Source organism: Eurosta solidaginis, chromosome 2, assembly GCF_040869045.1.
Source record: "Eurosta solidaginis isolate ZX-2024a chromosome 2, ASM4086904v1, whole genome shotgun sequence".
In the NCBI taxonomy this organism is placed as follows: domain Eukaryota; kingdom Metazoa; phylum Arthropoda; class Insecta; order Diptera; family Tephritidae; genus Eurosta; species Eurosta solidaginis.
The window spans coordinates 250,458,433-250,477,194 of NC_090320.1; the positions used below are offsets into that span (position 1 = coordinate 250,458,433).

At 29.7% G+C, this 18,762-nt stretch overlaps 1 protein-coding gene across 9 annotated transcripts in view; it reads right to left on the reverse strand.

Moving 5' to 3' along the window:
- Msp300 (Muscle-specific protein 300 kDa) overlaps positions 1-18,762 on the reverse strand; it is a 480,743-nt gene that overhangs the window by 59,179 nt on the left and 402,802 nt on the right. The gene's annotated exons all lie outside the window — the stretch shown is intronic.

Below are 18,762 nucleotides of genomic sequence, written 5' to 3' on the forward strand. Positions count from 1 at the left end.
TAGTAAACTTCGAAAAATTTTTAAAAAATTTGTTTTTGTTTCTTTTATTTATATCTGCTTTTGAATTTTAGTTTTGCAGTGAATTTAAAGAGTAGGTTAAGTTGTAGAAAAATATATATTTTTCTGGAAAAAATTTTTGATTTTATAGCAAAAGTGATGTTTTTTACATAATTACAAGAAAAAATTCCTATAGAAATTTTTACATTCTAATATTAAATTATTCGCCCTTATCGCGAGTTTTGTTTTCACCCGAAAATATACAGTTTTTGGTCACCCTATCGCAGAGGAAGGCGAAAAAATTCTTCGTGTTCGAAAAAGATTTCACCTTATCGGCAACTCTTTGTTCGGGCGAAATGAACAGCGGGGAAACCCAAATTTGTTCACATATATTTTACAGGCGAACGAGAGGAAAAGAAAATGTTAAGTAATATTTTGTTTTGAAATTTGATACACTTATAATTAAATGTATTTTAATTATTAGAAATAAATCAATAAATAATACACAATCAGAAGCTAAGTGGAAAAAAGTGAAATTCCTGTATTGCTAAGTATGTAAATTCTATTTTTTATGACAACGTATCAGTCGGCCAAGTTATCGATTGTGGACAAAGCGACAGTTCCAAAATGGCGAACACCTCACTGAAACAAGATTGGCTAAGACCCATTCGTCCTTCGCAACGCCTTCTCCCTATGCGAATACATTTACTCAACTTTACAATTGGTGGAACTCCAAATTTTTGCTTCAATGGTGGCAAGGAGTTGGTGAGAATAAAAAATAAAAAAAAAAAATATTAGAATGCTGGCTTGTAATATTGGCGAAAGCTAATTGAAAGTAAATTATTTGTTCACTGCTAATTCACAATAGAGCATCAGCTGTTTCCAAGTGAACTTTTGTTCGCCCGAAATTGCCGATAGGCGGAAAAAGTTCACCCGAACAAAAGAAGTGAAGGCGAACACTTTTCCGCGTGAACTTCGCGATAAGGGTGATTATTAAATACATAAAATATGTTTGCAAAGGCTTGTAGGTTTTGAGAGATTTTGATAAACAATTGAAAATAATGAAAGAAAATGTATATAATTTTAATTATTGATTTAATATATTTTTTAAAATATTTTTTTTTTAGTATTTAGCAAACTTTTTTTTTAAAAACTTCATTAATAATTCAGATTTTTTTTTTACATTTTGGTTTTGTAAAAAAATGTTAAAATATATCTTAATATTGTTGGTCTAAAATTTTAGAAAATTTGTTTGAAGCTTTGAAAAAAATTCTTAGGTTTCGTTATAGAATAATCACGTAAGCAATTTTTCAGTTTTTATTATCTTCGAAAACAATTACGAAATTGTATATACATCCTAGGGCATGTGGAAATAGTGTCATTAAAAATTACACTATGGCATCATTGTCATAAAAAGAAGCTCAATATTCACATTCCTTCTTCAACAGATGTCCCAGCACTGTGAAAATCAATTGGCAAGAAAAATAAAAGAAATAGAAATTATGAGGCAAGTGCAGTCAAAACGTTGCAGATGAAGGAGTTAAGCAGCTCCCGAAATGGATCTTAGCAACGAGCTATGGTAGATGTCTTAAATTTTTTCTTTTCCTATTCTAGTTAAAAAATTTTTCAATAAAAAAAAAAAATTAAATTTGAAATAATGATAATGACAAAAAATTATTCTTAAGGCTCGATTTTAACCCACTATCTTCGAAAAAATTCTTAACTTAATTTTTCAATTTTGGTTTTTGCATAGAAATACAAAAAAAAAAAACATATAAATTTAATCTCTTTTTTCAAACTTAAAAAAGTCTTAATTTTTAGTTTTATTTTGGAAAAAAATTCTGAATCTTCATTTACTATTTATCTTTCTGTTAGTTTTTTATTTGCAGCATATTAGAATGGAACTATTTTTTTTTTAACCTTTTCAACCGATATTTGCTTACTCCTACGTGTTGATATGCATTTTTACATCTTCATCAGGAAACAACAGAGGTTATTTGAGCAAGCTCACTGACAACGATGTTAAAAAGCACCGAAACGCGGAGGAGAACAGCAAAAGCTTTCTTCGTGGTTTTATTTGTATTAGTATTTTAATTTTATTTTAACTTTCTGGTTAATTATTAAGCTCAAGGCCGCAAGAATAAATAAAACACCATGATTTTGTGGTTCTATAATTTATATAATTGGTCGATATTTCGGTTTCAATCTGAAACCATCATCAGGAACAAATGAATGAAACCGAAATATCGACCAATTATATAAATTATAATACCACAAAATACATGGTGTTTTATTTATCCTTGCGGCCTTGAGCTCAATAATTAACCAGAAAGTTAAAATAAACTTATAAGGCTATTAACAAAACCCAAACATTTTAATTTTATGTTTTTTTTTTATGAAATATTCATTTATTTATTTTGTTAGTATTTTATTTTTATTTTTCGTTTTGGAAAGCAACAATATTTTTTTGAATTAACTTGATCTAAAAAATAAATTTGCTCACAGAAAAAAGACACATAAACAGAACAGTAACACAAGGAACTTGAACTAAAATAGCGCAGAATTTGCATTTATGCAAAATTAATGCAAATTAAAATTAGTTTTGGCTTAAATTACGTAAAGGCAAACATTTGCGCTGTGAGATATAAAACAAAGGTATGTATGTATATATACAAGTATTTACATATTTATATAAAATATTTCTTGATAAATGGCGTTAGGGCTATGCTATGAATTTGATAGGCGAGAAGTTTGTATTTAGATATCTAAATGTACGCTTATATGCATATATATATTAAGGTGGGTCGAAGTTTGTTGCAATGTTTTTATTCAATAGCACAAAAAGTTGCGTTTTTAAGCCAAATTGAAAAATTTTGATTCCAGTAAAATAATTTTATCTGTCAGCTTTCAGTAATACCAATTATCTCTGAATTCTAATTCATACCAAGAAAATGTATAATTTTTCTGAAAAGCGAAACCTAAATATATTTTAAAGGTACCAAGCACTTTTTCTATTAAAAATGCTATTTTATAATGTTAGGTTTTAAAAAAAGAATTTTTTTAAATTAAAAAAAAAAAAAACAGAAGACTTTGCTCCATTGAAATCAAATGTTTTGTTTTCTTTACAACTTTAGCAGCTTAACCTCAATTCGCGCTATTAAAGTACTAGCATAGCAAAAAAATATGGACCACGCTAGCAAATGTATATACAGACATTCAAATACAAATTCTAGATGGGAGTTTAGTATGAGCATAGAGATGGGATAAAATTTTTATATGTTCAGTATATGTAACCCGGTCTATGAAAAGGTGGCTTTTGACTCAAAAAAGAAATTGCGAGAAACAGCTGTTTTTTTTTTGAGTCATAAGCCACCTTTTCATAGACCGGGTCACAAATATCGAAAAGCAGTTTAATGTTAAGAAAGATTTCAGCATGATATTTTATGGTTTAAAGAGCAATCATGATAATAAAAACTGTAGGCATGCAACATTCAATATGAAGATGAGATGAAAGATTGATTAGATATGTTTAGAAAATCTTAGATGAGCAGCAGAAAATCTTAGATGTTGCAGGTGACATGCAACAAAAAATATTTATAAGATTGTCATGCAAATTGAGAATTATTGATAGAAAAAAAAAGATAAAAAAAATAAAAATAAAAAAAGTATTAAGAGAAAACAAAATTAAAAATAAAAAAATAAATATCATAAAAATCTAAATTATTATTTAATAAGGGAAATAAAAAAAATAAATACACCTTAAGACAAGTAAATTTATTCAGCTGTAAAAATGAGTAAAAAAAAATATTTATTTAATTAAATAAGAGAAATAAAATAAACAAATACACCATTAAAAATAATCTTTTTTTCAGATTTTGAAGTTTGTAAAAAAACAACAAAAAAAAATATTTGCTAAAATGCTTAAAAAATGTAAACCGAATAAACTTTCATAAAAAAAAATCTATAGAAAATAACGAATCTTATTCTACGCAAAAAAAAAAAAACACTTAGTACCAGGTAATGGAAATAATGAGGCGGCTCACTCAACCTCGCAATTTACTCATTAACATGGAAACCTTACAATTGAAACCATTTATCTTATTAGTTTGCGGCGTTTACACGGTTTACGGGCTTTTATGGTCACAAGCGATAAGAGCCTAAGCCTACTTAGGCAAAGTCTTACTGCCCCTTTTTATAATAAAACCTCACATTTTTGTAAAACATTTTTTGGTTCTTATAATATATTTTTTATGAACTATTAAAATAAGTACGCTGCTTCATTAAATACCAACCAATTATGCGCAAACATATCCGTACTATCTGAAAAGACGGTTACTGGTGCGTATAAGTAACATTATTTTATTACTTAGTATAAAAAGAGTTACAAACATACAAGTGAAGCTAATACCCTGCCAACATTCTCTATCGCGCAAGTCACTTATTCGATGCGAGAGTTCTAAAGAAATTATCGCCGGAGATATCGCCGTTGTTTCAAATTCTTATCAGCCTTCGGGAAGAACTGTTCCCACAAAGCGAAACGACATTTAGATACGAGAGCGACATAGCATTTAGAAACTATTTCGATAGGAATAGAAATAACTAAAGCCATAATAGGACGGAATGTGTCGAGGAAGATAGTATATTTGTATTGCGAAATTAATAAATTCGATAGGATATTTTGAGAAGTTGAAATCAGCAAAGAAGATTCATAATGATGTGAGAAAATCTATACACAAAAGAGGCAAAGAGACATCGTTTTTTGAACCATGCACCATAACAACGTCGCCAAGAAATGAAAAACATTTAATTGAAAAGATTTCTTAAAAATTATTATAATAAAGGGAGATTTAAAACGTTACAGTTTAAAACGTTATTATCTGCTTAAAGGAAAACATTAAATTAAAGTATTTTTTGTTTGTGAAATGAATTTATAACGCCTTAGGATCTACAAAACGTATCGAATTAGTTACATCTTGGCAAAAGACGATAAATTTATCAGATAATTGCTGGCAGGGTATAAGCATGTTCAAAATGTTTTAACTTAAGTTTTGATACATTTTTGTAATGGAATTCGACAGTAAAAGTATTGCTTATTTTCTCTTAAATCAGCTTAGATTAATATCGCTTGTGGACAGATAATTGCTAGCCAGACTGATAAGGGTCTTGTCTTCATGGGCTTAAATATTCGAACAAAACACAAACAGCAGATTTCTTAGAAATCGTAGGAATATCGAAGCTTACCTGTTTGAAGAATTTTACGACATTTCATAAAAAAAAAATTGTTTAATTTATTACAAAAATGTGTATACAGGATTTATTCTGCTTTTCTCGCATCTTGAGATGAAACCCTAGATGAAAACGAACATTTGCATATTTTAAATCATTTAATACAAACGGAGTGAGCAGTTTTCGCGCCTCTGATAAATCTTTAAGAGAATGTCGGTTATTATGTATATTGTAATGGGCTATTCAAAGTAGTAAAGCCTTACTCGCGATAAAACTTGCTCGAAGCTAGCGTCACAGCTTTAATATGAACCTTTTGGAAGCTATCACCGAGGCACCCTTAGAAAGGGAAATATTTTCGTTTCGTTCTGTTTCCGTTCAGATTTGGTATGTCAAAGAAAAAGGTTCGCTTCAAGACTCGTGAAAAGGAGTGGTTCGTTTCAATACGGCATCGGCTAACAACCGTTTCTTAGACCTGGGCCCCCGAATCGTGTTATAGGATCACGGATGAAAAAGCAATTTAACTCGAATGACAAATTTTTGAAATGGATTTAAAAAATTTATCAAACTGTTTATAAAAATAGTAGTAAAACATGGATCAATTGAGTACGTGTGGTCACTAGTTAACATATGCCATTTAAATGATTTACCATTTCAGAGCTATTGTGATTTAAAAAATAGATTTCTATCACGGATCGTGTAACACGATGCGGGCCTTGATTGTAAAAAATTTATTTATAAAAACTTTATCTAAAAAAATTTATCATAACAATAATAAGATAAAATAATCATTGTTAGGCCTTGAGCTCGATTCGAACCCGCCATTTAAAAACTTTATCTTGAGGTCTTTTTCTGTAATCTAATCATTTTGTTCGAATATCAACTCAAATATCGTTTTGTTCAAATAATGCCCAACTCTGGATCACTAAAAACTAGTTTTAATGTTAATGCAGCTAAGCTCAAATAAAAATTATTAATTATCAACAAAAATTTATTATTAGCATCACTCTCTGTTTCATCTTAAAATTGTCACAGCTGTAAGTATTCACGATTTCTAAAGACAAGGCTGACATATAAGAACAAAGTACACATCTACAACAGCGAACACGAAAATAGGAGTGATGTTTTTTGTCAAATTTCGGAAATAAAATATTCTTTTTTTATTTTCGATATTAAAAAACATCCGTTAATTTTGTGACAAAGACTAAAAATATAACCTTTGAAACGTTTTCGAAAAAGTTCGAAAATTCGCGAAAATTTCACGAAAATTTCGAACTTTAAGCTTAGAGTTTTCTTAATTTATTTATTTGAGTATGTAGTTTGTAGTCCAATCAATTTGGTCTTACAAATTAAAACTTATAGGTCCCTCAACATTCGTTCTGACTTTTGATTTTCGTTTTCAGATGGGTGTTTCGGATTTTCTTCCATATAAAAAATTTTCACACTTTGTATGGAGGAAAATCTAAAACACAATTTGAACAAAAAATTGTTAATAAAATTATTTTAAAAAACATTTTTAAGTTAAACGGTTTTATTGAAAACAGTACTTAAAGAAAAAAAAAATAAATGTAAGGCGCGGTAACCTCCGAAGAGATCTAAGGCCGTGCTTCTCTTCCAATTTGCGTCGTTCTCCTCTTGATTTTCCCTACAAATTGGCCGGACGGGACCTACATGTTTTATGCCGACTCCGAACGGCATCTGCAAGGTAGATGAGTTTTCACTGAGAGCTTTTCATGGCAGAAATACACTCGGAGCGCTTGCCAGACACTGCCGGCCCCGCTTAGAAAAATTTTCTTCTAATTGAAAAACCTTATTTCTAAAATTTTGATGTTGCTTTGCCCGGGGTTTAAACCCAGGGCATAGGGTGTGGTAGGCGGAGCACGCTACCATCACACCACGGTGGCGCATGAAGTAATAAAACCTAGAAAATAATTAGGTAGGTCCCAGATACTAGTCATCACCCTCCTCATCAATCTAGGGCGTTGATCAGACAATGAAATAAATGGGCGCAGAGAAATCTCTAAAAATGCGAGGCGTAGCATAACCTTATTAAGGTTCAGTTGGTCTTATATATGACTATCAATAGAAATTTGACGCGTCCAACGCTTTTATTTCATTGTCTGATAAACGCCCTAGATTGGTGAGGAGTATCTAGGACCTACCTAATTATTTTCTAGCTTTTAGTATTATTATTACTTTATGTAAGTATTGTTTTCAGTAAAACCGTTTAGCTAAACATTTTTTTAAATTATTTTATTTTCAAGTTTTTAGTCTTTATTTAATTGGCCATTATTTCTCATTCTATTTAGTTCAATTAGCGACTCATTATTACAAGGACTCTTTCCTGACAATTTGTTACAATCTAAGTCCCCAATACATAATCCTTCCAAAGACTTTACTCAACTCTGCGCCACGTATGCTTGTCTCTCCTCGAACTGCACAATATTTTGATGTCACCTCTACCGGACTGTCTGTGATATTTGTTCCAAATATGAGCCAAATCGGACATCATAGGTCGCTTTCTATTCATGTATGTATTATGTGTTCCAAATATGGACTAAATCGGACCACAAATAGGATTTTTTTGAATATCTCGATCCTTACGCCACCTAGCGGCAATTTTTCTTCATAGGTTTCTTTCTATTCTTGTATGTATTATGTGTTCCAAATATGAGCCTAATCGGGCCACAAATACGATTTTTTTGAATATCTCGATCCTTGCGCCACATGGCGGCGATTTTTTTTCATGTGTCGCTTTCTATTCATGTATGTAATATGTTTTCCAAATATGAGCCTAATCGGACCACTAATACGATTTTTTTGAATATCTCGATCCTTGCGCCACCTGGCGGCGATGTTTTTCACATGTCGCTTTCTATTCATGTATGTATTATGTGTTCCAAATATGAGCCAAATCGGACCACAAATACGATTTTTTGAAATAATTCAATCGATGCGCCACCTATCGGAGTTTTTTTTTCATATTATTGCATTGTCATCGGGTTTTGAACTATATTCCAAGTTTCAAGCTTGTAGTTTATCGGGAAGCTACTTAAATTTTAATTACAAAATTCGCTCACAACGGCCGTGCAGCCAAGCTAAATAAAACCGTTTAAAAATCAATACGTATTTCGAGAGGTATTAACTAATTTGTTGGACCAATATTATTTAGGCTAGAATACTGAATACTAAAAAAATAAAGAAAAACCTGGATGAGAAGTTCGAAGTTTTCGTGAAACTTTCTCGAATTTTTACTAAAATGTTTTTAACACTGATTTGCTTAGTTAAGTTACAGAATGCATGGGCGATTTTTCTTGAATTATGAAAAGTAAAATAAGAATTTAATTGACGAAATTGGATAAAAATTGCCCCTGCTATTTTCGTGCTCGCTGCTGTACATAGAATCAAATAAAATGCATTCTGCTTAAAATCATATTAATCATGTTCCAGGGTATACAAAACATACACACATACACTAGTATGTACATACGTATGTAAATATTTTATGCTGCATTAGCTCCGCTTCTCCAGACATTGCTATTTTGGTACTCAAGAATTTTCACAAGATCTATGAAACTTACAAAAACTGCGACATACAAGCACTTTAAATGAAAAAGATCAAACTAATTGCTTTTGTATTGAAATCCTAAAGATATGCAACAATTTTTCAACTAATGGTGGTACAATCACAAGCCACTAGAAACTACTCACACAGTCTAACTAAGTCTGTTTTATTTTATTAAATATATCTTTCTTCATTACACAAAATAATCCACTTTGCGAAAAATGCGCTTAGTTGCCGTTTGTAATTGTAATTCGATTTTGTTTGCCGCTTATTGGGGCTAGCGCGTTCATTACTTCTCGAGTGCTATTTCAAAACTGTCAAGCGCATTCCAAACGGAAATCTATTTTAGTTGCGCCCGCAATGATGAATGCACTGAGCGTAGTGACTAAAAGTTAAATGTAATAAAACTAATGGTGAGACGCAGAGTTGCCACTTTGGTAAATTTGAACCAAAAATGGTTCTTTTTGTTTACGTTTGTTTTCCAGGCTTTATTCTTTGAAGTTGGTGATTTTTAAGGAAGGTATTTGAGACCATGGTACAAAAACTGTTTTCAGCTATTGTGAACTTGTGTTGAAATCCTATAACAAAAGGGAAAGAAACACGCCTGTAAATACCTGGATGAACTGACGAACTGAAAAGTAGAAGAATTGAGTAGGCATAAGCTCTAATAATCGGTCAATAAGCACGCAATTGGCGGCCGCCGGGGTGAGATTGTAGCGTGCTACGGCTACCACACCGAAGATCCTGGGTTCCCTCGCCAATGTTTGGCAAGTACTCCAAGTCTATATCTGCTATGAAAAGCTCTCAGTAAAAACTCATCTGCATTGCAGATGCCGTTCGGAGTCGGCATAAAACAAGCAGGTCCCTTCCAGCCAATTTGTAGAGAAATTTAAAAGGAGCATGATGCAAATTGGAAGGGAAGCTCGGCTTTAAATCTCTTCAGAGGTTATCACTTTTGGGAAGCTAGACTAACACTAAAGTGGGATAACATGGAAGATATCCAGATGTTAGGCCAAAATACAAGGAGGAAGTAATAAGCAGATGTTCAGTGACTGTTTAGTCCTCTTAGCTTCTTTCGCCTTAGGTTTTGCGAGGATCTATTTTATGATTTTTCCTATGATGTTTGGTAAGCAAAATAACCCTAGTGAAACTATGACTATAGGCATTTATCATACAGGCTAAGCGTGCTGCTATTATTTGGAAAAGTCTCTATTATATTAACTTGTTGACAGAATTTGACAGAGACTTTTCGTATCGGGTTTTTGTTTAACCTGTACTCAAAATTTGATAATAATTGGACTATTGTATAGTTTTCGTTGTTGTTCATACTGAATTGTTTTCCTTGTTCATACTGGATATACAGTATGGCAACCTTGGTGAGGCGATCAGCCGGCAACGGTGCTGCGTGATTTTTATTTATTTATGGGGGAGCTGATGCTGCAAATACTTAGCAAACGCAAATGCAATACAAAAGCATTCTATATAAATGCACATTCAATCATATGTACCCAGTAGTAATGTGTCAACCCAATATGTTGGTATTGACACCATAGAGGAGCTAATACTTTCAACAACTACCGCGGTTTATTATAGAACGTTAACTTTCGAAATCATTTCAACTCGCTTTGTTCTTAGAAGTTAATTGTTTCATATAAGTACGTGAAGGGGGGAAGATCTCGTCTGAGCTTGAGACGAATTTTGAACAAAGTCAGTTCTAGTCTCAAAAAGTCAGGTACAAGACTTTAGCTTTAAGTGTTAGGCCCTTTAACCTGGCGAAGTAGGCTGCTAGGTTATGTACCGCTAAAAATGTCTTTGAGCCTTTTAACGTCCATAATCTGTATTGGAAGCAGAGGTAGAGGGCGGCCCCCACTCCGTTGGAAGGACCAGGTGGAAAACGATTTAAACTCCCGTGGTGTGACCAATTGGCGCCGGTTGGCGGAGCGAAGGAGCGACTGGCGCGCCTTGTTGGACGGCCATAACCGTTTAGACGGTTAAGCGCCAATTAAGTAAGTAAGTAATCTGTATTGAGAACTTGCTGCAAAATTTCCATAATATGGTAATTCTGAACCGATCCGATGGCAGTGATCCGTACTCAATCTTTCGAATTGTCTTAAAAATATAGAGTAACGAATTTCTTATCGAATAACAAGGTATCTAAATTTTGTCATATTGTATCGAAATTCGTGTGCAGTTAGAGCATGAGGTGTAATTTCCATAGATCAACCATAGAGGTAAAATTTGCACAGTTTTTCAGAAGTTTTGGGAAATCTTGTTTTTAATACAGTCAGCAAGCACATTGAACACCCGTTTCTTTGGCAGGGTGTGGATAAGCCATCGCCAGCATAAATAATACAAGCGTTGTGTCTCTTGAGAACCTGATAGCTCATTTGAAGGCTCTGCTAAGGGCCTATTACAAGTAATTTTTGTCAAAATTGTAATTTACTATTAGCGAAAACGAGACTAGCTTCTCCGACTATGCGGAGTTGCATTACTACATGAAAAATGGAAACAATGGGCCCTAGTCTAAATTATTGGAATTAAGAAACGTATATGCCGACGGATTAAATGATATTATTGGAGTTTATGCGGAAGAACTGATTGTATTATGTCCAGAAATGTTTCCAAATAACTCATTCCTATCGCTGTGTTATTGTACTGTATTTAAAACATTGGAATAAACCTAAACGGTATATTCCAAATGCAAAGTTCTTGCCCTCAATCCGTTTCTAAACAAGGAAGACAATTATAAGGACGAAAGATTGTCTGATATTTTTCCATGGCGAGAAACAACGTATGTTGAAGAAGTCAGTACCAAATATCAGGATCTACAATATATAATAGTAGACATACGTTTAAACGGTTAAGCGCCAATTAAGTAAGTAAGTAAGACATATGCCAGCTTGCTTGTCTATTTTCTGTATGGATTTTTTTTAAACATCGATTCATGGGTAACCTTGCGCAATTTTTGGCTGTATGTCTGAAATTGTCACTGGATATTCCAATATTTAAAATTTCACTTCCAAAATCCATTGAGAAGCCACAAAATATAATTTAGTGGGTGATTTTCAAATATTCCGGTCAGTGTGCCAGCTGTAGAAGCTGGTTTTATCTCGCAAGTATTGTAGCACAAAGACTGCAGTACCAACTCCAAAGTATACCGTTTGAAACTAGTTCCCAACTTGTGTAAACTACTACTGGGTTAAGCGCAAACGTAGTTCGCCTAAGTAAGCTAATAAACATATTTATATCTGTTGTCTAAGAGAAATGCTAACGAAATGTTTGTCTGCAAATGTAGCCGTGTTTTTTGAATGAGTGGATTACCGGAGCTTAGAAAATATCTAATTAAAAGTATGATTGGATTTAAGGTATTTTACGGAGGCGCATTTGCATAGTTTACAAGTAAATTTTGCTTTAATGAGCAATTAAAAATTCCACAAAAATGCAAAAAAAAATATTCTTTGAAAATATAGCACTCAATTGCAATTAAAGTAATTTGACTTGATACGTTAATGAGTTGAATCACCAAAGAAAATATATTTTTGAAAATCATTTATGCAGATTCTTTCATCAATTGAGGATATCAAAATGCAATAAGTACACTTAAAATTTTGTCCGGTTTTTGATATAATGACGTTTTTCTTTTCAATATCTTCAAGATAGTATATGGAAACTTAAAGGATAATTTGACTAACCCACTTAAAATTCCCTTTTAAGATTTGAATTTGTACTAAGCATTACATTTGCTTGAATTCCTCGAAACTCTCCAATTGTAATTATTGGGTTTTGATATGGAGCTCCTCAATTATTCTTGTTTAATTTGCATTTCTTCATTGGATGGATATAATTGCCGTTGAAAAAATAGCACCAAAAACAAAATGTGATGATTCTTTATAAATATAAAAATTCGAGAATGTATACAAATCTCGTAAAACTAGGCAAATTAAAAACACATTCAGCAAAATTTTATATTTTCATAAATCGTTAATTTCACTGTGCCGAGAGGCAAGTTTGAAGGCTTTGAAGACTAATACTTTCGAGAATCCTGCACCTACTGAGGATGTAACTATTATTCTTTCAATTTCAAAAGTTTTTTCTACACTGAAAGAAATGCCTCTAGTAAAATCAACAGGTCGCGTTTGTTGCTTTTGAATTAACAGACATTCGGTAAAGTTTATCGGATTATGGTTAATTCAACCGAGTTATATGCCAAGAGAACACAAATTTCTCAGTCATTTCAACAGAAGAGAAACTGTTGGTCTCAAGCAAACAATATTCTGTAAAAATTATAGTTTTTCAATCTTAACAGTATGGGCATATTCAGTATATGTGTGGCCTTTTATGACCAGCCAGCACAACCTTTTTAATTTAACTAATCTTTCTTGTAAAAGATCTGATTTCATTGGCCATTTCAACAGCGTACAATTGTCAATGCAAATACATCATCTAATATTAAAGAGATATTTACTCTCGCTGCGTTTACTACATTGTTCTTATGACCAGGGTGTCAGAGAATTTTAACAGTTTTCATAAGTGTTTAGGATCACAGTAATAATTGTAAAGTTAATGTTATGTATGATTTGACAGTTGAAAAGGTCTATTCAAAATCAACTATTCAAAATAAACAAAAAAAAATATATATATTGTGAAACTGTTAAAGTTAAACTATCAAAATTTGAAACAACTGGCTATATTTTAAGTACATATGTATTGCATCTATACGAAAGTAGGAAGTATTGCAAAATGTGGTGTACTGCCACCCATAAAAGTTTAGGTTTCATGCAGCATATGACTTGTACGTTCTGAAATTCGGTGCAGCTGCTTTTATTATAAATACCAATCTTGCGACGAAAGGTATCTAAGGGGTGTAGAAATAGTAAGAGAGACTTCTTAGGTTGAAACTAGATATTTCATATAGCACCTTCGTGGAAGACTTTGTGCCAGTAAGGCAACTTTGAAATGGTGCCTTCAATACATGTAAACACTTTTGTATCAATTATTAATTTAAACCCTTATACTAAACCACCAAAATAAGGTATATTAACTTATACTTTGTACGACGGAAAGTAAGACTATTGGTTTATTAGAAAAGAAAAAAAGACACCTTAATTACAAACTATAATTTTAAAAGAGGTATGGTGCTATAATTTTAGACCATATACCATTTATTATGTCATTATCATGACTTTCTTCGATAGCTTTTGAAAAACCTTATAAAACCGACTTCATAGAGGTTGGAAAATTCGAAGTAATAACAGTAATACAGTAATTCGAAGTAAATACACCAGTCTCCTCTAGGCAAGTGAAACGCAAATGATTTTTTTGGCATATCTCCACTTGAAGCTTTATTCGAGATTTAGGTATCTGAGAGGATTTTACTTTAAATCTTGCAAGTTTTATCATACAAAATGAAATAACAAAACACAGAATATTTAAGTTAAATCTCCATTAAATCTTCAATCAATTGTTCAATCACAACAGTAGTTCAGTTCAATTCATATGTCATGTAATTTTTTCATAGGAAAATATTTTAAGTTAGAACCCATTTTTAAAATCATATATGACAGTTATTTTTTGAAGATTTTCATTGTCAAACGTGAGTAAAATATATCAAAATATAACATTCAGATATGTTTTTGCTTAATGTTAATTTTTTTTGGCTGAAAAACTTCAAAAATTGAAACTGTTTTAGTTTTGCATGTAGTTTTTTCAATATGAAAAAATCAAACGTCGAATAAAACAACAGTGGAGACAGTGTATATTAAATTTTGAGATTTAATAAATCTTAATAGTTAAAGCTCCAGGTGGAGATATGCTATTATAAGCACTAAAGTTTGCTCCTATAAAGACTATGTGTAGTATTCAAAAGTGACGGAGAGGACATTTGGACTCGACCTTGCATAAAACTTTAAGTTATTCCTCTTTACTTAGTAATTTTAAAAATTTTGAAATTGTATCGCTTAATGGCGAAAACACGTTTAATACGAAATTAATGAAATATAAATCTTAAGTGTGTAACCATTTTCTAAGTGTGATGGGTGGGACTACGAAATCACACGCCTATAAGTGTTGAGGAATTCACCTTTCAAACCAACTATAAACAACTTTTCAAAACTGTCTGAATCGTTTGTTTTAGTGAGAAACTTAAATGCCAACCACAAGTTCAATATATTTTGTATATTTTACGTTAATTTTATGAAAAAACTTGTATATTTTACAACAAAAAAAAAAAAAGCAAGCTCATTTCAGCTTGTGACTGGTGAGCATGAATTTTAACTGACTCCTTTGATGTAAATTTTATTTCAAACAAAAAAGCTGAATAAAATTGGATCTCTGGAGCTTAAGCATATCTGCTTCACGTTTTTCATGCATTAGTGTTTTGTTGGATTGGCCTATTTATAGACTGGAAAGTAAAATATTATTTGCATTGTTCTTGTTCCGCGAAAAATTATTTTTTTTTTAATGTAGTTGGAATATAATCCCTTACTAATGAAGATTTTAAATATTTGAAGTACTTTGTGTATTAAAAGGTAAACGAAAACCTATTTTAAAAAGTATAGAAAACATATTGGGAAACCCCTATAATTTCCTAAATAAAAGACTTCAAAAAAATTGTAACTAGTGAAATAAATATTTATATTATTAATAAACATATTGTAAGCTTCAATCACAAAATCCTTTACAAACAATTTTACAATTTTCAGTAGAAGCAAAAAAACATTAGAGGAATTTGTTTTGCCTTCCAAATTTGTTAACGCTTCTTATTGGTGCTTGCTATAACTTCGGAGCGAGGTGCTCCCGTATAAAAAAAATACGCACTTTGCCAGACAAAGCGAGTCCCCCTAATCTATTTTAAATTTCACTGTTTTTACACTAACACTTGCAAATTTTTAGTAAAGGGTCTATTTCTGTGAAAAACACACTTTCGAAAAAACTGTTGTTGATTAAGGCCTTTGTGAATTAAGCTTACGATATTACTAAATTATGCTTCTTCAAATGTTTATTTATACTATACCATACCATTTGTAACTAAAAAAGGTGTATTTGCGTGCAGGTTGATTGTTGTTTTATTAGTTAATATTTTGTTTAATATAAAGCTTTTAATAGAAAAATTAAATGAAAACTAAAAAAAAATTAAACAAACAAAAGTAAAAATATAATCGCATGCATAGATTTGTTATTTTTATTATTTGTTGTGATTTTTCAATAAGTGTGTGTTTACATGTATTTAAAAACTTATACTTATACTTACAAGAATAATAATTTTATAGTGCAATATTATAAAAAAAAAAAATTAAATACAATAGAACAAAACTGAACTTTAAAAATTAAACGATAATTATACATACTAATCGTGAATTAAAATTTAATTTTATTATAACATATAATTTATATACAATTTTATATTTTTTTAATATATTAAAAAAATTAATTATTAAAAATAAAAATAGAGACAATTTTAATGTGAAGCGATAACACAAAATTATTGCACACAATTAAATGAAGAAAGTCTTTGGAAGACCAGGACCGAAAACGGCTACCGCTTTTTGAAGTTTGAAACAAAAAAGTCAGTTGGAATGACAAAATATATATATATATATCTAATTTAATTAAAATGTTTTAGGTAAAAAATAAACAATTTTAAATATCAAAAAAACTTCATTAAAAATTAAAAAATAAGAGTCAACATTAACTTTGTATTTATTAAATTAAACACAAAATTTTAAATTGACCTTTTAGATCAAAAATAACTGTTCAAAAACATTTTTTTTATTTAAGTAAAAATTAAGTGTTGATTATATATTAGGGCAATTAGTTTCAAATATTTTTTATACTTTTTCAAAATCATAATTTATTAGGTAAAAATAATTTACAATTAGAAATCACTTCTTTGAGCCACTAGTAAAAAATTTTACTTTTAATTTCGTAATAAAAAAAAGAAGTGTTAAGACTTAAATTTTATTTAATAAATCAAAAAAAAAAAAATTGTTTAAATTTTATTTTATTTTTTTAAGTAAAAAAAATTTAAATGTTTACCTTTATTTTTAAAGTAAACAAAGTTCATTTACATTTAAATTTTATTCCTTATTTTTGATTTGTATTTGAGTTATATTTATAAAATAGAAAGAAAAAGGTAATTAAAAAAACGCACGAACCAAATTTCAATTTTTTTCTTTTTTGGACTTAAAAAACAAGATTTGCGAATCTAGATTAACAGAATAGCGTAGTTCTGATTATTGACTTAAAATTTTAAATCAAGTTCTGCGTTTATTTGTTTTGCCTAAATAGCTCCTGTTTTTATTTTTGATCAAGCGAATAGAAGTCCAATTTTAGTTTGTATTTATGTTTTGTATTTTGTTTTTGTTTAAATTTACAAAAGTAAAATAAAATAATAACTTTTCAGTAAAAAAATTTTAATCAAACTCAAAATTTAGTTTTCATTTAAATCAAATGATTTTGAAGTAATAAAATTAAAAGTCAAATTTTGGATAACTGACTAAAAAAGAAAATTTCATTTATTATTAAAAAAATGTAAAAAAATATATTTTAAAGTTAATTTTTGAGCGAAAAAAAATTAACTTTATAAAAATGCTAGTCAAATTTTAGATTATCTTGTTTTTGATTTAGAAAAACAAAAACTAAATTTTCACTTGTTATGTAAAAATAAATAAAAATAAAATTAAACATTTTATTTATGAGGGAGAAAATAAAACAATTTTTTTTTTAATTAATAAAAATAAAAGTAAAATTTTAGATTATCTCGTTTTTGATTTAGAAAAACAAAAACTAAATTTTTACTTGTTATGTAAAAATAAATAAAAATAAAATTAAAAATTTGAGGGGAAAATAAAACTATTTTTTTAATTAATAAAAATAAAAGTAAAATTTTAGATTACTTTGCTTGTGACTTTAAAAAGCATAAACTTAATTTTTAGTTTATTATTCAAAAATATATTTAAAAATAAATAAAACGCATATTTTAATGTTAAATAATAAATAAATATCAAATTTTAACTTATAGTTTTGACATGAAAAATAAAAATCAAAGCATACCAGTAATTTTTTAACTTTTTTACTACAGGCATAAACGTAACGATCCCAGTCACAAAAATAAAATTTGAAGCAAATGGTACAAAAATTAAATTTTTCTTCAACATAATAAAATTTTAATTAAAAAAAAAAAAAAAATTATAAACTAAGATTAAAAATGTTTTTAATGACATATGATTTTATCTGTATGCACGTATGTGAATATATAAATATCAATTAAGCACAGTATTTGTTCTTTTGTTTTTAAATTTCTTATTTTTTAACATTTAAAACTTGTTTAAAGCACAAATATATCCTAATATTTACAAATGATATTAAATTTGCTTATTAAATTTATTAAACATTCTTACAGCATGCTATATCAATGTATGTACATTAACATAAAAAAAAGTTACAAAAGAAAAAAATTTTAAATATTTTATGGACATATACTGACAAAAATTAAACAATAACAAGCAGAGCATATCTTAAAAAGTAATTCATTGTTGTTGTTGTGTTTAGCAGACATTTAAAAATAATTATGTGTTGAACAAACATTATTAATTCATTTATTTTTTAATTATACATAATTGTTTTTTCAAATATTATTATTTTGCAAATAAGTATGTATCATGATGAACAAGTGTGCCTATGTGTATGTATGTATGTATGAGTGAGTGAAAAATATACATATATATGTAATTAGTTGGCTACTCGAAAATTATGTATGTTGTAAATAAAATAGAAAGAAGAAAATTGTTATGGTTTTTACTTGCTGCAAGTACATAGCAATAATTTTTATTTTTATAAATTTTTGTGTTGTAAATATATTTAGTATCTCACAGGCAATCAGAATATCGTTTAAAAAGCCATAAACAAATACCAAAACCACACAGAAAAGCTGCAAACATAAACAAAATAAATGTACGTAGACTCAACGTAATCATCAC